The sequence below is a fragment of the Plectropomus leopardus genome, chromosome 23, assembly GCF_008729295.1.
Source record: "Plectropomus leopardus isolate mb chromosome 23, YSFRI_Pleo_2.0, whole genome shotgun sequence".
Classification (NCBI taxonomy): Eukaryota; Metazoa; Chordata; class Actinopteri; order Perciformes; family Serranidae; genus Plectropomus; species Plectropomus leopardus.
The window spans coordinates 7159107-7184088 of record NC_056485.1 but is presented as its reverse complement, the minus strand read 5'-3'; the positions used below and the strand labels follow the sequence as shown (position 1 = coordinate 7184088).

General features: G+C 42.9%; 1 protein-coding gene across 3 annotated transcripts in view; it reads right to left on the bottom strand.

Annotated features, from left to right (window-relative positions):
• kdm6ba (lysine (K)-specific demethylase 6B, a) overlaps positions 1–24982 on the bottom strand; it is a 111522-nt gene that overhangs the window by 21154 nt on the left and 65386 nt on the right. For 2 of the 3 annotated variants that reach the window (XM_042511864.1, XM_042511866.1), the window contains exon 1: positions 8249–8646. The gene's annotated coding sequence lies outside the window, so the exon portion shown is untranslated. Of the gene's footprint in view, positions 1–8248; positions 8647–16351; positions 16414–24982 lie in introns of those variants that run through there. The other variant, XM_042511865.1, reaches the window with a different exon arrangement.

The window sequence follows — 24982 nt, the reverse complement described above, 5'->3', positions numbered from 1 at the left end:
TGGGAAAAACAGTGAGAGTGCACGCAAGCATTTCATTTTTCGGGGGAACCCCGATGACTCAGCACCCTTTGAGAGGGCTTACCCCAAACCACTGGCCCTAAACTCCGCCCTTCTGGGACACCACTTACAGTCAGGTGACCGGGGGCGTGTTTCTGCACAGCTACAGATGTGACAACAGCGGGAATTTCTCGGACTTTGTGATGTCATTTCTGCTTCCTATGCAGTGAGCCGCATGGGTTGGTCGTGCGTATGTGTGTGTGTGTGTTTAGAGAGACAAACAGGATATGATGTGATGATGAGCTGCATGGGGGGTTTCACGGCCAAGAGAAGAATTAAAACTGACGAAGTTCATGTGAAATGATGGGGCAAAGTCTGTGAACATGTGGATCAATCTGTTGATCTGGTCGATGCGTTACTAACGCCTGAGTAATCAAAAAATTTGATTATTAAGCAAATATTCAGCTTCAAGCAGCACTCGGAGTATTATATTTATTGCATGGTGATTGCTTTTAGCTTTCACTTCTTCATCAGTTTAACAACAACAAGCTGTAGCATTGCTCTACACAGCTGAGTACAGTGAGTGAAGTCAAAGTCATTAGTTACTGTCTTCACAGTCTCTTCAGTGAAAGTATACACAGCTGTTTATTTATCAATTTCCACTGAAGTGATGACGCAACTAACTGTTATATAAAAATTCCCCCCACAGCTCATCTTCAAGTGAACCCCCCCCACCTTGACATCAAAGAGCTTTTCCTGTCAACACCCTCACTGTTGTAGTTACACTAGTTTAGCTGTTGTCCCGGCAACCCCAGCTATCAGCTGGGAGGCGTGGCCAAGCAGAAAACTTTGGAGAAAAGACAAAGCTGTGCCAACCGTCATCAAATACACCAACCAGAAAGCTTAAAAATAAAAAAGGGCACTGCTGAATCCTCTGTGGCATCTCACAAAGAAACAAACAAACAAAGCATATAAATCCACGGTAATCCCACGCGACACACAAACCAAAATCACACACTTGTGGCTATGCGCAGGGAAACTTGCTTAGTTACTGTGCATATAAACATACTGAGTACATAGTTTTTTGGGGGGTGGGGGACAAATGGCTGAAATTAAGATGTTTAGAGGACGTCTGTCTCTGTGCAGTAGCCTTAATTTATTCGCCTTTGCCCTTCCCTGCCAACCACTGGCCTGCTCTGGTCCCCAGCCAGACAACCACACTGAGGCCATGAGAGGAAAATAGACTGGAGAGACCAAGTGAGGTTGTGCACTGCAAAAAAATATCCACCGGTAAAAAAATGTACTTCTTTCCTGTATTTTGACACTTAAAAAAGCCTGAATTTGAGGTCTTGCACTGATCAGTATTACCCGAGACAGACATGTAAACAGATAGCTTACACTGAGAGTGCTGGACCGACTATATGAAAAAGTACAGAGGATGAGACGACTGACAGCTAAAAGCTTGAGGGGTGATGGCAGGCAGCTGGAGTGTCGCCGTCCTAGTAAAGTCACTGTAGAGTCTGTCTGATATGAAATGACCAGATAAGGCTGGGAGAGGTTGCCGATAACAGAAAACAGAGCAAGGGAAAAGTTCTGGCAGCAGCTAGTTTCTGGCCGAGGACGACGGAAAGGCCATGCATGGTCCTGTCTCCCTCCCTCTCCCTCTCTCTCTGTCTTGCTCTGTCCTCCCTCGCTCTCTCTAGTCCATTTGGTCATTACATAATCAGCCCCAGATAGAGATCGTGTACTGAAGGAAACACCATGCATTTTTCCTCTCTCTCTCTAATACACACGCAGAGGAACACCCAGCCTCTGCATTTGTCCGCCTCCAGCTCGTTGTGTGTGTGACTGTTTTTTTGTGCGTGTGCAAACGTCAGCGCATGCCGATCCAAGACGATGATGTGGGCTAACTTCATCACGTCCACATTCTTACACACACTCACACACAAACGCAGAAAATCAGAGGGCGCTGTTGCAGCCAACACACGCAGGGTAGTGTGGGTCAGCTGAGGACAATGCAGACAAACATTGTTCCTGCACACAAACACAGAGGCAGCTGACCTCCGTGATGGACGATGATCTCCTGCGAGCATCCATCTCAACATAACACAACCCTTCATCCAGGGGACAGAGCTCTGACCTCACCCTTTACCCAAAACCACCCGGCCTTCTATGCTCAGCAGCAGCATGCCAGCACGCCATAACAGGCCAGATAAAAGCTTGGATTTGTCTAACTTTGTCTCCTCTGGCTTATGTGCGCACTCCCTTACATCTGCTCTACATTCAAGCCAAAGCACAGGGGGAGGAAGATCTGCAATTTTAACTCTGCTTGGCTGACAATGCTTCTAATTTCGACATTCAGTAGATTTTGAAACAACAGTGATAATCTTGAGGCAGGCAAGAACCAAACGCAGTGTCATTCTGGCTGTTGGTGGTCACCTGTCAATGGGCTGTTTGGTTTGTCACTACCTCTTTTTCCATCCACTTTTTATTCTAGAGAAGAGTAAAATGTCGATTTTCGGGCCCTCAAAGACACACTGATGAGAAACAGTTGCCCTACTTCTTTATCAGAACAAGCAGGAGGAGGAAAGGGGCTGGCAGAAAAACATGAACACATGAGGCCCCTTTTGTCTGCTGCATTCACCACCCTGACATCTGGGCCTCTGACTGACAACACAACTGGGTTAGTGTGGTGCATCTCATTTTTTATCTCACACACACACTCACACACAGATCAGATGCACGTGTGTGTGACGTTAGAGAGAAGGGGAACAGAGCTCAGAGGGGAGAGGAAGCTGTCGTCATATCCACAGGAAGAAGGCCTCCCTGAGGGGTGTGTGTGTGTGTGAAGCCATGGGGAGGGGTTAGTAGGCTAAGGCTTCCTGTTGTAAAGATATGAACTGTCTGTGTATTTTAGTGTGTTAAGAAGCTTTTTGACTGTAATAAAACAGATGAAAGTGATCTGAGATTCTGATAATGTGAAATAAGGAAAGTCAGTTCAAAAACCTGGTCGGTATCAGTCTGAAAATACACCTCAGACACACAGTCATCTTGTGTGAGCAGCATGTGTGTCCAACTCATGACTAACACAAGCCTTGCAGACAGACAGGAGGCAGTCAAATGACTTAAAAAGCCATTTACTTGTCTCTGACTCCGGGTGTTAAGTAAAAAGCCTTGTCTGCCCTTTTTTTAGCTTCTGGTAAAAGTGAATGAAAACACATGATGACAGAATGACTGTGTGTGCTGGGTTACTCCTCCCAGTGACTTGTGCTCTCTGCTTCATTTTCACAGAAACTCAGTGTTACAGAGAAAACGTCGGTCTGGTTTTCTTGACAGACTTAACACTTTTGTGTAGCTGTCTGAACTGAGGTGTGTGTGTGTGTGTGTGTGTGTGTGTGGAGAGAAAAAATAGAATGACTCAAGACCTGTGCTCTAAAGACAGGAAAACGGTGTGTAAATCCCGACAAACCGGAAATCTAAGAGGACGTGGGTGACAAAGAGCAACTGACAATGACTTGTTCAACATCACTCTCGATTTCCACACTTGAGCAACCTCAAAAGCCCCTAAACTTTTCTTTCTGCTTCTTCAGATGATTATTTTCAATATCAAATCTAACAAAGGCTTAGGACAGAACAGAACATCATGTTTTCTCTTTTCTTCGGAAAAAATACCTCAATATCAGAACCGCAAAAAAAAAAAAAACCCTCCCTCATACTCCAGGTGCTTCTATTCCACATCCAGGACTAATGCACTCTGACTCGCTCAGAAATGCACCAAACAAGACAGACTCTGCTCTCTTAGTAACAGTTGCCAAGGGAACCGGCCGCGTCTTCACTAACAGTTATTAAACTAAGCTAGAGAGGCATAGATAGACACAGAGAGGAATTCATAATAGGGTTTCTAAGAGGTCCTTACAGATCAACATGTTTACAGAGACACAGGACAGGCTGACCTCATCCACCATCCTCTTCCTCTTCCTCTCTCAACTCACAACATTATGTCTCATCAGCAGTGTGTGTGTGTGTGTGTGTGTGTGTGTGTGTGTGTGTAGCAAAAAACCAACATAGACACGTGTGTGAGTCTTATATGCATCAGAGTTAATGACAGCATGTGTACAGATGGTCGGTGCAGCGTTATTCTTACAGTCGGTCTTATTACGCACTGACCGTTTTGATTTATCAGAACAACAGTGACGCAGGCTAACCGTTTTGTTATGATGCTGCTGGTCGATCAGTTAATCTAGAGAGTCCAAGGCTGGTGTACAGATTCTTGTGTTGTGGGGGGAGGGTTAATGAATCTCCCATGATGCAGATGGGCCTACTCGTTGGCTGAGTTATCATTTATTTTGCCATTGTGGTCGAGGTGGGTGAAAGTAGTCACAGGAGGTGAGGGGAGCCAAAAAAAAGGAAGGAAAAAAATTCTTTCCAAGGTGTGTGACAGTTGCAACTTTGTGTGTGAGTCACACACATACAGTGTGTAGGTTTACACGCCCCCTTCCACCGTGGCATCATCATGAGTGGCAAAGAGCCAGAGATAACAGAGAGGAACTGAACTCAGAGGGAAAACTTTCCCTTTTTCTCTCACTGGGCTGAACAGGCAAACAGGATGTAAACACCCTGTTACTCTCTCACACAGCTCTATTCATGGGATGGATTCAATCTTCAGACAATAGTCTTATTTTCTCTAATATCAATGTTGATTTTGTGTTCAAGATGCTGCCATGTTTTACATTAGACTATTTGCTTGGCTTGTGGCTGCTTTTGAATTGCTGCCCACTCCTGTAAAAGCACTCAGTGAATTCACTCCTCAACTTCTGGACTGAATTACACAGTTCTGTTTTTCCTTACTGTTCTCAGGTCCAAAACACAGCAAGACCACAGCTGCGTGTAGGACCGATATTTATGGTTATGGATGTCTCAGCCGCGTGGTTGGCTGGCAGTATAGCAGGATCCTGCTGGTTCACAAAGACTAATGAGAAATATGTAATAAGGACCATGACTTCATCCATACATGTTAGTGATTAATGTAAACTTCTTTTTTTATATTTCAACCCCAAAGGGCTTATTTATGTGAAAACAAACATTAAACCCATCATTGATTTACCTTATTTGAACCCTTCCACTCATTTCACAAAAATAAAAGCTATGTCAAATAATATTCTACAGCACTGGGTTGCTTAATTTTATGTCTGGCTTTTCTTTGGCCTTTGCAAAGAGCTATAATACCTAAAAATAACCTTTTCCATCAGATAAACCCTTTTACACATGGACAACTTCCTGTTTTTTGGGGTCTGGTCCACACTTTGATACAACAAGCTCCACAGCAGGCAGTCTAACGCTGCATGGTGGAATTCCTCACTTGGTTGACTGAGTTTTGGCCCCCCTTGGCCCCAACTAAACTCTAAAACTTTCATCCTGCTGTCTGGACAAGCTCGGAGTGCTAAAGTGTTTGCATGCACTGCAGGAGACTAAATAAACTGACAGGTATTTTATGGCAGCACTGAGGGCAGCCAACCAGAACTTTGCCCAGCTGTTATGCAATTCATTCTGTTAATACTGTACTATAAATACCACAGTTCATCATGAAGACGGAGGGGAATTTGAATAGTGCTCCTATAAATGTTCAGTATTTTTGCTGACACTGAAGTGAAGGGAAATTCCTCAAATCGGTTTCCAGCCATTGTGCCAACTATCACGTAGAAGAACTCGAGTTTTAACGCCTGCCTCATTGGGGGTGTGTAATTGAGAAATCGTCATCAGGGCAGATGTTGTCCCACACCTCCCTTATTCCTCTCTCTCAGTTTTAGTCGCTCTCTAGAGGAGAAGCGACACCCTTTACTGGAAAGGCTGCAACAGCATGGTGTCACACAAACAGACGTTTCATCATGACATCCAATCACTTCCCCTGCCTGCTTCCCTCTAACACGTATTTGTTTTCTCTAACAGGCAACAAAGGCAGTTAAGAGGGAGGAAAGCCCCCCAAAATCTGATGGACGGTCGCACAGCCAAGACAAACACACACACATACACACACGGCTTGTTTCATCACTGTCAACTGTAGAAGTAGTGTTAGGCGAGTAAGCACTTTAAGCTAACCTACTGACCCATTTCCCATGCCAGCCACACACATGAAGGAAAACGCCTAATTAGATCAAAGTAATCCTTAATTTGCTTAGGACACTGTGTAACACCCGCCCTAAAGCTACATATGGAGGAGGGGGGTGGGAAACTGTCCGAACACACACACACTCCTCCTCTGCTTACTCACGTTATGTGACTCACTTTTGTAAGTTCACAGCCTTATTTCCACCGTCATCTCTCTCCTCCTCCTGGCGCGTGTGTATCACTTTAATATTCCTCCATGTTCGTCATCAGTCATAGTAAATGGGCGGCGATTCTTCATTCACACACGCGCGCGCGCGCATACACGCATACACACACACACACACACACACACACACACACACACACACACTTCCATGGAGATCACGGGACAAACGGGAGCGGGGGGAGAGCTGAGGCAGCACACAGGCGGCCAAGAGTGTGTGTGTATGTGTGGAGTGATTCGGAGCTTTAACTTTTTACAACCTCCGACATCAAACGCGGCGACAAAACGCGCTGCTGGTTTTCATACCGATCGATCTGATTGATAGGAAGTGGACCTTCAAAGGCTTTCTTTTTTTTGTTTTCTTCGCGACCCCATGCCAGCACACTCCGCTCTTCCTGATCTCCGCCTTTATTATGGGCAATAAAGTGACAAATAAGCCTCGCAGCCAGCCACAAATCCTCATCAAGTGCTTGTCCGATGACCAGTGAAAAAAAGGGTGGATGGTGTTTAACGTCTGTGGGCGTATAGAAAATAAAACCCACCAATATCAACAACCAGCGACTCTATTCCAAAAATACATCACCACGCCCCCAAACTACTCCACTTTATCCTCATTTAACCTCCGTTGTTTTGATATTTTTCCCCTCATCGCTGTGCGTAATTTTGGTACAAACTATTAAAACAGATCCATGCGCACCAGCTGGGTGCGTTAATGTATGCCGACTTGCCATAAGTAAACTTAACTGACTCCTGCGGGTTTTACTGCCGTCATACAGGGCATGGATCGAGATAATAGCGCCACAAATGTGTCTGAAAGTCAAAAAAGTCATCTCACTTTGGACTCCCTCTAAAAGGTGATAATTAGATAACAGATCACGTTGGCCAAACAATGCTATGTGGTCAGACTTTAGCACATTGACTACCCCTGAAACCCAGACCTAAGGGACAGCCCAAAACACCGCCCCTCCCCCCCAAAACGAGAGGTGATGCAAATCACTTCCTTTCAATCCGGCTCTTTGTGTGCGTAAGGATTGACTGGAGGTGATGGGGGGTGGCAGCGATCCATTCACTTTATACGGCTGCCGACCTCAGTGATCCTGCCCACCCCCACTCACTCACTCACTCACTCACACACACACACACACACACACACAATGGCGTGAGATCTCCTTACACAGGCAATTTTCTCTCCCTGTCCTCTAGCTCTCCTTCCCTTTTCTAGCCATGAGATGATCAGGACTTTTTCAGGGCAACAATGACCAAACTAGGACCCCGGGTGTCCCACGGCAATATGACGATTAGGCAATATTCACCATTTCATTAATAGATATATTTGGACGACTACTTTGTACTATAGCCAGTGTCACTGTCAGCAATTTAAATGGGCAGCATTCAACATAAACAAAGATACTGTCAGTTAGCTTTTCTTGAGACAAAACTTGGTGAATCTGATACTAAAAACCAACGGACCCCAAATTCACATCAAAGCCAGTTTACAGAAATGACTCCGATCCACGTGCACGAATTCATTAAACAACTCCGGTAAAGATGATCAATGGTGAATATGAGGAACACACTTCTCCGAAGTGAAACACGCGCGTGGGACTTAAGAGTCCCTGTGGTTGAGAAAAAACACGGCGAAATTCCCCCACCTAATTGATTTAAGACGATCAGGGGATCCGCTTTAATCAATTATAATAATTCACTCAGTGCACTATTGAATAACAACAAAGCCTATTGTCACCAGTATACTAAGCAAATACACTGTAACAACATATCTATAGCTAAAGACAGAATAATTCGACACATAAGGAAATATGGTACAACTTGTTTTCCACGATCACTGACTCGCCTGCTTACAACCAAAACAAAGTGGACTGGACTTTTAAATGCTGCCACTTCAGACACCGGCTCGGCACTCACCGTTCATTGGAGTACTAAAATCGACGCTCCAGAAATAAAATTATTCCCAAACACAAATATGTATCCGGTTTCTTGAGATCCACAGCAGTCTTTGTTTCCGCAAGTTTGGAGCTCCGAGTCTGCAGAGAAATTCCCGACGAGCCGGCTGAGCTGAGCGCAGCTTCAACCCCGTAATCCCTGTTAGTCTCTGCCGCTTCCTTTCGAAACAACCATGAAACTTGAGCCTCCTGACGACCGGAGCGCCTCTCTGATGTCCCTGATAGCCTTCTTCTTCTTTATATTCCGGTCATTACTCCGTTTGATGGCTGCCTCTGGCCGTGCAGCGACAGCCCCGCTTGCCTCGGCTCTGTGTCTCTCCGCGTCGAGCTCCTTTTTTCCTCTGCTTCACACACAGCAGTAGGCAGGGATCGGATTGCGCTGAGCTCTGTTTTAAAGGGACAGAGCCACGCACACTCAAACACGCGCAACCCGAAGCAGAGGCGCACACACGCACGTGACGTCACCCCGGAATTCCCTGACAGCGCAAACTGGCACCGAGTCCGACTCCCGGTACCGGAGCTGCTCCCCCTCCCTTCGCCTGATAGGTACATTCATTTGTACCTTTTCATTTCTATTTCTCGCCTCAGTTTTTTTAGGCAGGCTCGTGACTGGCTGCTGGAGTCGCTGAACAGCGCCATGGCATGTTTCCGTGAGCGTCTATTTTTGGATGAGGAAGAGTATTACCCCTGACGCCAAATTACCACAGAAAGCCAGATACAGTATCACAGTGTTATGATTAGATTCACTGGACTATAAATGGGTCCAGGTATCAGCTACACAGGCCGAATGTTTTAAAATACACTTATGTAAGAGTTATAACCTGCACTGGAGACTATATCTGTGTATGCTCTGGATTAATAAAGCACATTCACTGTATAATTTATAAATAGACCTTTTATCTGAGCCTGTCCTTAGCTGAGCTTTACTGTGAGACATTGCAAAGCACATCGGATGTTATTATTATTTGTTGTCCCTAATAGTATGCCTGCTTTTTATTTAGGTAACACTTCAGCAAAGTCACCAGAAGAAAATGTTGCAATGTACACTTCTGCAAACCACAATACATTATACTTGGGGGGTGTCATATCATCGTATTCAAGGTAATACCAATATAATTTTTTAATACAATTAAAAAAAAGATATTGTGATAATGTCCATATTGGCATACTGATTAACACAACAAGCATGGCTGACAGCAAATTTGCTACCAGTTACTGATGGTTTTTTTTTTTTATAAACTACAGAGATAACAGATAACTTTTGTTTTTTAATGAATATCTGAACGTAGACTCATGTTTATGTTGACATATTAAACTATCAGACTTATTTTGTTGTAATAGTATGTTCTTCTAATTAGTGATAAAATATCTTAAATATTTTTCATTTTTTTGTCAAATCTTCAAGAATATCGTTATCACAAAAATACCCTGAAACATTGTGATATTATTTTAAGACCATATCCCCCACCCCTAAAAGATACATTAAATACAAATAACATTTCAAAAGTGACATAATTCTGATTATATGTATATAAGCTGACTGCCACAGGGGGAGTGGAGGAGATAGTGGATGGCATCATAGCTAATGTGCCTTTACAGAACAACACATTAACCAGTGGTTAAGCAGTGGTTTGAGAAACATACAATGTCAACATTTATTCTGTATATTGGTTTGTCTAGACAGACACCTTTTATAAAAGGTTTATGAACTTTAATAATTTAATAAAGCAATTTGTTAACAATTTAAGAATCAGTTTTAACATTTTTAAAAATATTTGTGTGGCTTGTTTGTAAAAAAATCCCTTTTGCTAATGTTTATCACCATTTCCTCAAGCAATACTTTACCAATATTTAACCAAAACAATGCCGGTAGTATGTGCAAATGAACTCTGGTAAAGTTTCCTCAGTTTTATCAGCACCCAGAACTCCCTGCTCATCTCTCAAGTCAAATTTTCTCTAGCTCTTGGGCTGTTGCTTGAACTACAGATTGTATTTTTGCATTTTGGTATTTGGTACCCCAGACACAGAGAGTGGGCTGGAAGCAAATCAAGAGACAGACCTGCCCCCTCGCTTTCTCTCTCTCTCTCTCTCTCTTAAAACTGTAAGATTCTGTAACTGTATTGACTATTTATCCCTAAAATGTCTTCAGAAGCATATTTAGTGTTCTGTTTAGCTGTTTTACAAGAATTTGTGAACAGGAAGTGGAAGTCCTACTGTTTCCTGTATCGTAAAAACAGAGGCTGAAAATACTGATCAAATGGTAAAACTAAGCTGTGATCACATACAAACCAAGGTTCTGTTCCTGTCTTGACCATTTCTCGCCTTTAATGTTTTCAGAAACATATATTAGCCTATCATTTAACCGTAACAGCCGTTTGCTACCATATTGTTTCCTGTTCAATACCAACAAGCTCGACTGCATCACCTACCAGCAGGAGCATTTTTTGGTCTGGTGCAGCCCAGTGCATTCTGGTAGTTGTAGGTTTTCTACCTCTTGAGCAAGTAAATGCCTCAGCCTTTTCCTCTGTTTTCTCTGGTCATGTAGCACTACTTTCAAAAGTATTTGCATCTTTTTACTGCATAGACACCCACATTTTATTACAAGACCACCTTTGCAGCAATTAAACACTTCTTTAATAACAGTAATACATGTTAGTAATCCCTAATAAACACTTGATAATGAGTTAATAAATTAAATTTGGTCCAGGTCCTCTGGAACTTTTTCCAATGGCTGGTTACATTAAGCAATCGGAGGAATTCTTTACAACCTGCCTGGTCACCCAAAAGTTGCACTAATGAATAAAACGTATCCACAAAGCATTAGTTAATGATTGACATGATTTAGCCACTAATAAAGCCATTAGTTGCAGCTTATAAAACATTTATAAAGGTGCCTTATTAAAAGACAGATATGTAGCATTGTGCAAGCAAAAATATACCTATTCTTGGCTACTCTCTATTATACATTATTGAGTAAAGATTTTGGAAAAAAAGGCTTACAGAGACTTATATAAGATTGCACAATGAGACATATAACCCACTGTAAGTACTGGGTATTGATTGCTCATAGTATATCTATATACTATATGAACTACAGGATGTACATAGTGCTTATGCAGTGCACAGTCTTCATACTAACACACTAATGTATTGTTATTGCAATGCAGTGCACATGGCTTTGACTATAAAGCTTGAGTTATGCCGCTAATATATTCTTTGTTCCTGTCCAGAGGGTCACATTGACATGTTACATCTCATGACTGCACACACAGAGGTACAAGAATTATATGCAATGAGCTCACAGGCAGCCAGCTAAGATCCTGTGTGAGGTAAACAAGGCTTTGAAAAACAAAAATGGCTCTCTCTAGGGCCGGAAACATTCGTTCCAGCTTTTCCTCGCCAAAGTAACCATCCTGTACTCTGTAATAACGCCAAAGAGCCGCACTGGCACAACCATCAGTATGTGTCATACACTCTTAACACACACACACACACACACACACACACACACACACACACACACACACACGTGTAGAGGTTATATTTAGAAAGCACTACCTCAGCAGGAAAACAGGAGGCAAAATTAGCCACTGCAGGGAGGGGATGTGTCATGGATGATGCTGAGACGATGACATAAGGACACACACACATGCAGTTTATTTATACTCATAACAATTCTAATAAAAACAACATAAACAATAATATCAGAACATAATGAAACCTCTCCGCCTCGCTACAAAGCTGTGATGCAGGCTCTCACTGTCTGTTCTCCTCTCTCATATCACAACAGGTTACTCACAGTCTATTTTAAGATAACTGAATACATTTCTACTTCTATTAGCATGCAGTGAAGAGTGATTGAGACGTGTGTGTGCTGGACTTATACCCCTGATGAAGTAAGTGCATGGCATATGTAGTATGTACCACCAGGGTTGATCTGGAGTCTACTGCCAAGTGACAATGAATGTTCAATAATGTCTTTTTTGTTGAGAAAGAGGAGGGACGCAGCACAGTGGGGGTCTTCATGACACTGGGAGGCAGTGTGCTTGTGGTTGTTTTGCTTTTGTTTCTGAGTGGAGAAATCAGTACAGTTTATACCATACTGTTCAGTGAGCTTAACTGCAATTCTTTTTAAAGTGTGTTGGCCAACTGCTAGTGTGCCTGCAAAAGTGAGTAAAAGTAGAGGTCTAGTGCAGTGATAGTCAACTTACAACACCCAGGCCAAATGTGGTCCTTAAGAGGGTGCCGAATGCCCCCCCAACTATTTTCTAATTCACAATAAAAATAAAGTGATTCAAACTGGGAACTGTTTTTGTACTTTTAGTATACATAAGGTGCCAAAGTGCATAAAACATCATCAAAAAAGAGCTTGTTTGTCAAAAAAGTTCCAAAGGAGGTTCCCCGCACCCCCCAACACAGGTCCTAACTAAGCTAATGTCCTAAAATCCTAGAAATGTCCTAAAATCCTAGAAACATGGATGGGGCTGCTGCACTTCATGTTTTTTTGCAAAAGGGTCCCGCAAGCAAAGCAAGTTGAGTATCCCCGTTCTAGTGTTAAAATCAAGAGGCCATTATCATTTCTAAGAGACTGTGGAACAAAAACTGGTAGCAGCTGAAAAAGTCCAAGCATACAGGAAATTTCTCTGCAAATGGATGGATGTTGTGAGAAAAAAAAAACTGTTGAGGCAATTAAATTCCAGATGATGTCATTATATCCTCAGAAAACCTGCACCCTTAATGTTATAACCAGTATATATATTATAATCCATCAAGTCAGCTGGAAAGACTTTTTATAACATCATGTGGAAGTTATTAAACCCTGAATTGCTGCAGTCCTTAATTACCCTTCACAGAGTTGTAAACTAGTGCATTCTGTATGAAGGCTATATATTATCTGCTTCTCACTGTTGTGCATGTTGTCCGTTCTATTCCTGTGCTGGTCTCTCCTGTACAAAATTAGTCTGACAGTACTCTTTATACAAATGTTATGCTGCTCGTGCTGCTTGTTTTTGGCTGGTGTGTCTGCAGTTACGTTTTCTATTTTATTTTAGAAAAAAAAAAATCATCTCAAATTGTGTTCTCATATTGCTCCCAGTGCATGAGATTATTACACCATAGCATCCATTATGTGTGTGGATTGTCTCAAGTGTGTGACTTTGCTTGGCTTTATGCGTCAATGTGTGTGTGTGTGTGTGTGTGTGTGTGTGTGTGTGTGTGTGTGTGTGTGTGTGTGTGTGTGTGTGTGTGTGTGCGCGCGCGCGCGCAGCAGGAAGGGACAATAAAGACAAAAAATGTTTCTAAAGCACTATGTGTTTAAGTTCTTAAAGCAGCTCTTTGCATGGTTAGCAATCCTGTATTCATGTGTGTGGAAGGGAGGCAGACATGTGTGTGTGTGTGTGTGTGTGTATGGTGGGGACTTTGTGTGTGTAATTAAAGAGATTGGGGACAAGGACGGCTCAGTTCTCACACTCTAAATATATTTATATATATTTAGCAGCTCTCCCATGGGTACAAGCCCCAACATTCCTGCCATACCAGCAACACACACTCACACACATTAAAAAAATAAACAGCAAGTAATACTGATGAGGTCCAGACACAGCAACAGTAGAAGAAAGAAAGTATGCATGGGTGTGTGTGTGTGTGTGTGTGTGTGTGTGTGTGTGTGTGTGTGTGTACATGTGGTACACCGTGAGTCAGCCTTTTGGGTACACTGAAAGACCGTCAGACGCGATAATAATCACCTCCACGCACATACTCACACAGAGACACTCCACGAGGAGACAGAGAGCCACACAGGCAGTCAGACAGACAGACGGGCTTAGCACACCCACATATAGCAGCAGTGTAGTCGGCTGAATGGAGCGCTACAGCCCTGATAATTAGGGCCCTTATTCAAGGGGAGAGGGGCCGACAGGGAGCCCGGCTTTCCCTCTAGTTCCTCAAACAACCAGCTAATCCCGACTGTAGCTGTATGATAAGCTAAGCACTCCAGTCCTGCATAATATACTAACTATCCCAAAGTTATACACGGTGAAAAGTAAACTCCACTTAGAAGAGCTTGAAAATGCTCAGCTTGCTCTTAAAGGAATACATCACATTTTCAGGAGATTGACTAATTGGTCAATTTTTCTCTTAAAAGATGAAAACATGGACGCCAAAATCACCCATGTGTCCCTGTTCGGAAGATAACTGGAGTTTCTGTTACATGCTCATACTTTAACGCACACCATGTTGAGTTTACATAAGTGAAAAACATCCTGTAGCATGAAATTGCGCTCATAGCAGCTCTGAAGCTCAGTAGTGGCTGTGATAGGAATGAAGTCTAGATGTTATGGGTGGAAGACTGGTTCAGTTTACATGAAATGCATGGAAAAATAACTTTCCTAAACACTTCGAAACATGTTGGCTCTACTAATGTGCAGCCGCTATAATAAAGCCTCTTTTTTTTTACTACATTACTACTGTATCTATAGCCCCTTTTACACTGCCTGTTCAAGGCTGGGAAATTGCGGTTAAGCCACCTCGCCATTCTGTATATAAAGAACAATCAAGGAATGGGAGGACAGAGTTTTTTCGGCTTTAAGCCGCCATAGGAGGTAGTATCAGTGGCAAAACATTGTCTGTATAAACAAGACAGCTGGCAGGACGGGTGTGATGTTTTGATGGCGTGTTCTCTTGGTGACCCATCGGGGGAGATTTAAAAAGCAGCTAATAGCAGTTAGTGGTTAACTCATAGACGAAGAATAGCAGTTGTAATAGTCCGCAAATTGGGAAAAGAGATTCGGGACCCTCGAAGCAGAGAAAGAGATCAGCTGCCATATCACAGAGAAGGTAAACGATTGTTATTGCCATATCAATAATATTGTCACTGTTTATAAAGCACTGCTTATGCGTGTTTTATGTCACAATAGAGGCCAACACTGTTGTGTTAAATGTCTCAGCTGTCACACCTCTTTTGACTTTGCGATGCCGGCATGTAGTTTATAATCAAACACTGGAGCAGAATGATTCTTTGTAAAAATGTGAAGGAGACATGAAGAAGGGACTTAACAGCAGCCCTATAGTGCGACCTCTCAGTCAAAACGATTTATCACTGTAAATAATCACTGCTTGTTTCGGAGCGTAGTGTGAAAACTCACTTCAAGCCAATGCTGACTTATTCAAACTGCTTGTTTGTCTGACCAACAATTCAAAAACCAGAGGAAAACAGTTTGCTATCATGAAAGACTGGGAAAAACAGAACATGTTCACACTAGAGAGACTTGCACCAGAGAATTTCTGGTATTTTTTTTAAAAAAAATATCATGTAAGATGAACCGATTAGAAAATCTACCTTATTGTCACAGTTATGCTTTTCTACCATGCAAGTCTATTCTAATGTGACCTATCGTGGTTCCTTCTGGCATCCAAAGTACCACATAGAAAGAGTGAGCAAATTATTGACCTTTCTCACTCTAATGTGGCTTTGAAGAGCAAAGAGTTAAACGTTTGATATCTGACTCAGAGGCCTTAAAGTACACAACTCTCTGAGGACTAAAAAACAACACACACACACACACACTTCATTCATTCAAAGGAATAAAGGAATGGTTGATTTTGTATGTGTGTGTGAGTGGTTGTAAAAAGGAGCAGTGGACCACTCACACCAATGATTTCACAACCCACTACCTTCTTGACTAATGACTCTGTGTGTGTGCATTTGTGTGTGTAATGTGCTCATTGTGTTTTACTCCTACTCCAGACTTACTCACTCTTTTCTGACACATCACCCTGTTGCTCTACCTGTAACCTACATAACACACAAAGTAGCTTTTGTGTGAGGGTGTGAACCTATTTAGCTAATACCGGTTATTAAATACTGATATGCAAATGTAGAGGGGTGATGAAATGATTGAAAAACCACATGAAAAAATACTTTGATTAAAAGTAAAAGTTTGATCAAAAAATACAATGTGTTTGTGCATAAAAGAAATGACAGTAAGAAAAAAAAAAAAAAACAGTGTAAGTAAGAAGAAACCAGAGGAGTAGAAAGTGCTCAAACCGTAAGTGAAAAGAGTCCTACCTGGTGATCATGGATAATGCAGTCTTTCTCTTTCAGCAGGCCACCATGACACCTCCCACCTCCTGCAGCAACAACATGAAGGAACAAAGGTCAGTCTAGAGGTCGAGCAGTGTCAAGCACAGCAGCAAGGAGCTGGTTTGTTAGGTGATCAACACTCACACACACAAAAAAGCAGTCACTGTAGACTGAAGTCAGACTGAAGTGTACCCTTTGGTTTGGTAACCATATTAAGCTATTTTTACTCTCTGTCTTACTCTGACGTTTTCCAAAAATCTGTGGTTAGAATTGGTCGGCAGTGATATGCGTTTGGGATGATGGAGCGTTTCTATTTCCACCTTTTGTCAAAAACTAGGTCAAACATGTCTGTAACATTCCAGTGTGAGTTGAAGCGGTGGTCAGTGATTTATCAGCACTTTAGTCAAGGGTTAAAAGTTCAACACCTTGTTCTGCCTGCAGAACAGGACGACCAGAGCTTGTTTTTATTCCATTTGCCTGTTTCATCATGATGTGTAATGTTTACTGACTGATATGTGGTCATGATGTTGTCGATATGTAATTCGGTGTGGCTTATGAAACCACAATGTGCGTGTGTGTGTCAGCCAAAATGCACAGCAGGGCCTGGACCAGAGCTGTGGCCATCTGTGTGTGTGTGTGTGTGTTCCTCATGTGCCGCCTGTTCAGTGATTCACAGAGTCAGTGCTGGGCCACATGACTGAGAGCAGGTGGCACTCTGGTGTACCTCCCCACCCCCAACACACACATACATAAAAACACACACACCTCCGCTTGCACCCTGAGAACACACACCACCTGTGACGGAGCTCAAACACTAAAGCGGACATGGTTACACTCAAATGCACCACATACGCACCGCAGACACGGAGAAGGAGACTTGACACGCACACTTTCTACCTCCCTTGTTAACTAAGGATGTGCCCTTTTGACAAATTGTCGTGGTTAACACTTATCGCAACCTAAATGTCACCACCTCTCTTGACCTCCTCCTCCTCACACTTCACATGTAACCTCCTCTCTCCCTCTGTAACATCTGTGACCTTTGACATATAGACACAAAGACACTGTGTCCTTGCTTTGTTAAAGATATACAAACTTTTTACTGTTGGTAAATATCAATGCTAAAGTGTTGCCAGCAAAGGGGAAAATCTTCTTGTGAAACATGGATGCATTAGGTGTCTATTTCTACAAACCAGTCCGTCCAAGCTGAAAACCTCTCTCTCTCTTTCATTCTTCTCGCCTTTCCTCTCTCATTCTTCGATTTCCTTCCTTTCCTGTCTGTCTTTCTCTTGCTCTGATACTCTACCTACAGGGCCGCAACATAAAACACACCCACACACTGCGGCTTCCATATGTTTCTCTATTGAGCCTGTGCACACAGAACCAACACATTACACATAGCCTAAGGCAGCTTGGGTGCATGTGTGTTTGAGTGTGTGTGTGTGTGTGTGTGTGACAGTTGTGTCAATACAAGGCAGATATAGCTGGCTCAGCCCTCTCTGATCTTGCAGCCTGGTGGTTACGGCCCCAAACCTTTGAACTCAAGGTCAAAGGTCACACCCCCCCGAGGGCCACAGCTGGCAAAACTGTAAAGGTGGACTGTGTGTGTGTGTATGAATAGCTAAAGGAGAATGTGGGCCACCTTAAAAGAAGACATGCCAGAGAGAGCAAGTGTATGTGTTGGGGGCTAAATTGTTGCAAGGGTAGAACATATTCTTTCATGACACATTGAATAAATGTCACAAGCTTTGACATAATCATTTGACCTTGATCAATATCAGGACTGTGGGGAAAGAAAGAAAGAAAGGGGGAGGGTTGTGAGAAAGATAGAGACAGTTAAAGAGAAAGACCTTGAGAGGAGGAAGGAGGTAGGCCTGGCAAGGCATAAGTGAAATCAAACATTAGAGAAAAATGTGACAAAATATTATTATAAATTCTAATTATTGTATTGAGACAGACAGATAAAGACAGAGACCATGCACCGAACATGAGAGATAATGAAAAGGCTGAGTGAGCGAGAGATAGGAAGATACAGAAAGTGGTGTTTATCTTTTGTCTGTAAAGGTTAACCAGTGGGAGCATCTCTCTTTGACATTAAGCAGCACAGGAAGAGAGGCAGAGGGGTGGAGTCACACAGACTCTGCTCAGAGATGAAGAGGCTGACAGGGTCAGGTGGAGGTAGAGGAGGATGGCAGAAAGGCCTTGAGCCAGACAAAAGATGAAAAAGGAGGAAAAACCAAGATAGGCTGAGAGAGATAAGGAGAGAGGGAAAACAGAGCAAGGCTGGTTTGACAGAGACAGATTGGGAAAAGACAGAATTTTGTGTTGTATTGTGCAGAGTCGTCCAAAGAGGCCTTCAGAACAAAAACAGCACTGCGTTTAAAAGCAAGGGGCTCTGCTCGAAGTATGTTGCTAGCAGCAAAGTGAAAGGAAGAAATACGATCCCGGAAGTTCAGTTTGAGTGTTAGATGAAGATAAATAGATTAAATGCTTATCAGACGCCACATCACTACAAAATGGTTTCAAATACAATGCAAAAGGATTTTAAAAGGTTATCATGATTGCAACCATCAATTGATCCACCTCCATGGGACACAGGGTTACAGTAGAAACATTCAGTTCATTCTAAAAGGTCATCAGATATGGGCGCTTGCACAAATTTGATTGGCTGGTTGCTGGATGATGATGCATTGCATTCTGCAACTTTTTTCATGCTGTTCTTTTGTCAGAATACGGCATTACCTCATTTTCTGTGTTTTGTGCTGCTTTGCACATCCGGATATGTTAAAAGTGTGTCAGACAGCAACTTGAGAAAAAATGAACTCCTGCAGATTTACTGCAGATCATTTTATTGATACAAAGATTCAGTTTGAATAACTTTTCTTTTCTCATCCATTATTTTTAAGATGAATTTTTTTTTAAATTTAGCTTTATTATTTATGACCGTCAACAGTGAAAAGGCAGACAGGAAACAAGAGGGAGGGGGTATGATACGCATCAAAGGTCTCTGGCTTGAAATGATTCAGGGTCACAGGGATTATGGCAATTGCAATACAGCGTTTGCACTCAGATGCAGCGGCTCACAGCTCTCCTTTTCAGTCTATCTATCTACTATGCACTGTAACCACTGGCAACCATTCGGGCTGGGTATCATTTAAAAAAGCAAGACAATACCAATACTAGAAATAGCAATACCAATAGAGAACCTCATTTGATACCCAAAATGTAAATAAGGTGGGGAACGCTTTGGCACACTAAACTGCCAACACTATCAAACATCCTGTTCTTGACATACCACAGACTCTGTGGGCTGTGAGCTCTGTGCCAGGGACAGTTGTGAAAGTCCGCCAGGGCTACCTCTTAGCATCACACGGCTAACAACACAGGTTTAATGACAGTGTTAAGCCATTTCACTCTTTTTTTCTCAAGTTTTTTTCAGGACTGTTGGACTCCGTATTGGATGTTAGCCGGTGATGCCGTGTTAGTTCATGCTAACTGCGCAGACATCGAACTGATCGTTTGCCAAAGGAGAGTAGATCCAGAAATGGCAGCAACAGAAAAATGCCGATCCAGCAGGGAGTTGGATGGTGCTGGATCAGACCCCCGGCACAAAAAGAACTGAATGCTGGTTACTGGAGAGATTAGGGTTATTTAAAGAGTGACAAGTTCCTAGTGACTGTGATAAACACAAAGATGCTCGTTAAATGATCCAGTTGAATTACAACAAAAATGACGTCAACTGACAGTAAAAAAACAAACAAACAAAAAAAAAACAAACAGTCAAACAGGTTGTTAAGCAAACACACCATCTTTTCTGAGAAAATCTATAACAAATAAAACTGTCAAATGCTACTGTCTGAGAAACAATACACCAAAGGCTACATCCTGGTATTCTACCCCCAAAACACACATATTCTCTATGAACACACACAAACGTATGAACATGTGCTTAACACATATGCACATGCAGCACAGGTACACACACTTCAAGGAGACATTCTGACACCTGCGTTGCTTTTCTAAGGAGCCCTGTTTTTGCTTTGCACTGTACATACTGACCTAACGTGCAGTAAAATCAGCTTAAAGCATTCACCCAATGGCAAAAACACACACCTCAGCGTGTGTGAACATGCATGGCGTGAGTAGAGTAGCCATGCTTGGGCTGCTCCAGCCCTTAGTCACTAGTGATTCAGTAGGTGTCTTCAAGTTAGGGCAGCAAGCTTCATACCTGCACACACAAATGAAATAGCAGACTGCTGCAGGAGTGCTAGTAAATGACAGGGTTTTCGTTTTCTCCGTCTTCCCTACATTCACTGTCTGCCAGTGTATGTGTCTCTGTCAAGACCATTTGCTGCTGTGTTTTCTGTTGTGTGTTTAAAGGCGGTCATTCAGAACAAGTTAAATCCTTGAATGAAGCTGTAGTCACTCGCCTGGGGGCAGATACTACAATATGAGCGCTGATCAGCATGCACACTTCTAGGAGCTAGTCGTAAGCGCGGACACTTTGGTTCGCGAACAACTTGGAACGCAGTCACACCGCATCCTGATCGTGTGTGTGAGATCAGGATGCGGGTAGATAAGAACATTTGTGAGATGGTAGTGTTGTTGACTGAAGGACAGAGGGGAGTGGTAATCATTTTTGTCATTCAGTTGGTTAAATCTGTTTAGACTGGATGTTATTTATGATTTTAACCACTCTTCATTTCTCATCCAAACCTCCAAAGATGAAGATATTAAGACTCATCTGTTTTTGCACTTTCTGTCAGATCTGTTGCCATTTAGAAAGCTACATGGCTAATATATCAAATGTCACGCCACTCAAGCTCAATAAACTGGATTTAAACAGAGTGAAGAATGTTTTATTTTGGTGTGCATGCATGAGAGGCAGCAAGTCTGTTTTCTGTCTCATTTGCCTATAAACATGCATGTGTTTGCGAGACTGGAGCTGGCAGAGCTACAGACAGTGAAGAGGAGTGTCAGGTCGACTGTGGTCGGGGCTGTTTTGGCTCAGTGAACTTCTGCCACATGGCTTCAGTAAAAGGTCATGGTCAAAACCACGCCTGGCTCAGAAACCATCACACCCACTCTGACTCCCACACACACACGCAGTCGTGTGACAAATGAACGGATAGACAAGACAGACTTCCTCTTTGGAGAGAAACAAGAAAATGACACCCACTTTAAGAGGAGGAAGGTGACAGACAGACAGACAGACTCACCAACCAGAGCCACACACACACACACACAAACCAAAACTGTCTGAAAACTCAGCAGCCGTGAGCCCACAACCAGACAAATAGGAAGACAGAGAGACAGACACAGAGGAGGAGACAAGAATGAACAGTTGGTAATAAATTGCGTCTAGACAGACGCTAATGAAAGCAGCTCGACTGTGGCTGCTGCTGCCAAAATCAAGACCTGTGAACAGTATGATTTTGTGTGTGTGTGTGTGTGAGAGGGAGAGTTTGTGTGTGTGAGAGATGTTTGTGTAAGCACGAGTAAATGAGCCTTTGATGAATATAACCCTTTTAACACTTGTCATTGGATGTTTTTATCCTGACTGCCCTTTCTCTTTTACGTGCACTCACACGCAGACACACACACACTCATACTCACACACAAACCACAGTAAAGCACAGCAGCTGAGCACAGTGTGTCTCTCACAGCTGTAGGCAGCATTCAGAGCCACAGCAGTGAACGCCGGCACAGTCTTGTGACGTCAATCCTCCAAAATTAAGCAAGGCTTTGCCGTCAAACTTTGAAGCTCTGACTTGTCAACTCATCCCTAAAAAAAGCATCCAACATACCCGAGTGCAGAAACACTGAGCAGAACAAAAACGGCTAAGCATGAATAACACAGCAGTGGGATACTTGAGTACCTCTTTTCAGTATTTACAGAATAAATCATGAGAGCAGACTACCATTTTATTTGTTGACCACATTTATGCTCCAAATGGTTTGAGACCCTTAGGTAAACAAGCACATGCTTTATCTGACCGCCACCAAATATGCATATCCTGCTGTATAGATTATAATCTTAAACAGACTACAAAATGTTGGAATCATGACTTTTCAAAAGCAAAATGTTAAGAGCTAATCAGTTCCCAATGCCAAACAAACATAAAGAGACACTGGTCTTGCTGATCCCTCAAGCTTATGACACACATGTTACTCTTAAGTGTACAACACAACTCTCTGAACACAGTGCTGGTAGCTCCAAAACAACAACATTAGAAGGAAGAGCAGCAGGCAGCTGGCATGCCTAAACTCGCTTCAAAAACACAGTCTGAGAAATATGGCCTGAGGCGTCCCCTTCTTACAAGCTAAACAAAATAAACACATTAGAAAAAGAAGAATATAGAGAGAGACGTTTTTGTCAAGGGTGATAAGTGGAGGGACTCTGATAATGAGTCACAACAATGTTTTCCTCACCCTTCAAGAAACAGTGTTTGTGTGTGAGTGAGTGTGCAATATGAAGAGGGTATTAGCAGAGCTCATGAGGAAGGTGTGTTTAAAGATGCAGGCATTAGCCCAGGATGCACACTTACTGTCTATGGCGCTGGGTGTTTGATTATATGTGTGTGTCTGTGTGTGTGAGAGAGACAAAAGTTGGAGAGTGGTCAGACAAGCCCTGCCAAGCCCACATACCAGTGCAGAGGTGCTAAACTGTACTATCCGATTGCACAATGCCATTTAAGTTAACCGTCACATACCAAAAAGACTGACTCAGGCCTTTACAATTACACCGCTGTGTGTGTTCGCTCCAGACCGCAATGATTTCATACCTAATAAATATAAAAGGCTCCAAATGGAAATTTCTTATTTGCAAACTGGCCACACGGGGTGACTTCAACAATGATCTGTTTGAGAAAGTGAGCTGAGAAGCAGCATGTGAAAGAGCAGCAGAGTATGTCTATATAGGTTACTGTGTGTGTGTGTGTGTGTGTGTGTGTGTGTGTGTGTGTGTGTGTGTGTGTGTGTGTGTGGCTTGCGCTGCATCTTCTGCATCTGCCCACAAAGACTTCTTTATCTGCTGTGGCACACGTGATCCCCACATGGTGGCTCATACCGTCTTCACAGGACCCCCCACACATACAAAGACTCACACAAAGACACACACACACACACACACACACACTCGCATTATGTACTTGCACAATATGACAAGCACTCAATCACTTTCACCAGCAAGTAAGCATACAACCCCATAATGTATACATACCAACCCCGCCTGCTTCCCCCTCTGTGTCTGTATGGAACAGCTCTTCCTATAGGCTGCCGTTCTTAAAGGCAAAGTCTCTGGGCATTTAAACGGGAGGGAGGCCGTCTGGCTGCCCTCCAGACACTGTGACCCCACACTTCCTGCACTGGGTAGGCGCCACAGTAGACGGGCACACACACATATCCATCTATAACCACACACCAGAACATGTATAGGATATCTGCGTGTGTATATGTGTGTGGGGTGGTGGCTAGCCCCTCCCAACCTCACCTGCCACTATTCAGTATATCTATCAAGGTGGAAATGCCATAACAAAGAAACTAAGTCTAGCGAGCAGACAGAAGGCAGAACAGAACAAATCAGAGAGAAGCTTTGTGAAATCTATTTCATGGTGTTGCTGAGAAATGCTTCACATCCTCTGTCTCACCAAACCTGAAGAACATAATCTAACCGGGCTTTACAATAATCTGGGGTTTCATTTTATCCACACTGGAAAGAAAAATAACCTAACGGTCTTTAATATTGCAGCCCTTTTTACCACATTCTATTATATCGGACATCTCAGCAGAAACAAAGCAATTTATTTTAACACCCTGTGCGCCCTACTGTTAGCTGATTGTTATATTGTAATATCACTTTGCTGTTGCACTTGCGATAAATCAGCTAAATGCCTGAAATAAAAATGAAAAATTAAAGTGGCGGAAAAATGCTTGGAGTGGGAGAATTCTTTTGATGGTCAATGACCAGCTCTCCTGAGCCTTATAAAATCGTGCCTTGACATCAACGCAAGAGCTGCTGATGTCAGCGGCGGCTGTTGTTGTGTGAGTGTGCACAGGAGTGTGTGATCATAATGTTCCTCTGATGTTGATACATTTGATACCAGCATGAAAAATGAACGACCAATATGAGCGCTGTCATGTCATATATAAATAACCAAAGACAGCTATAAATATTGTAATGGTGAGTGTAGTGTTACGTGTGTGTGTGTGTGTGTGTGTGTGTGTGTGTGTGTGTGTGTGTGTGTTGGATACAGTATAAATATAACATGCTGGGGGAGGGACTTGGCGACTTTAGACTGGAGCCGGATTTCCACCATTTGCAAATCTTTCAGCGTCACCATGGAAATACTCTGCCAATCTGTTGTAATCATTCCTGTAATCCTCTTCCATAGGAATTCAAGTGCAGGCAGCCTCATGAACACACATCACACACACACACCTAGTTTATGCTAATGCTGCATTTGATCCTTCTACATGTTGTATTGTGTCTTTTGTGTGCAGTATGCATGACTCTGTCCTTGTATTTGAAGTGTGTCTGCGTGTCTGCATAACCATGTGTCCAAGACATGCCTGTGTGTGCGTAAATGTGTGTCCTTGACCAGCTGTACAGGGCAG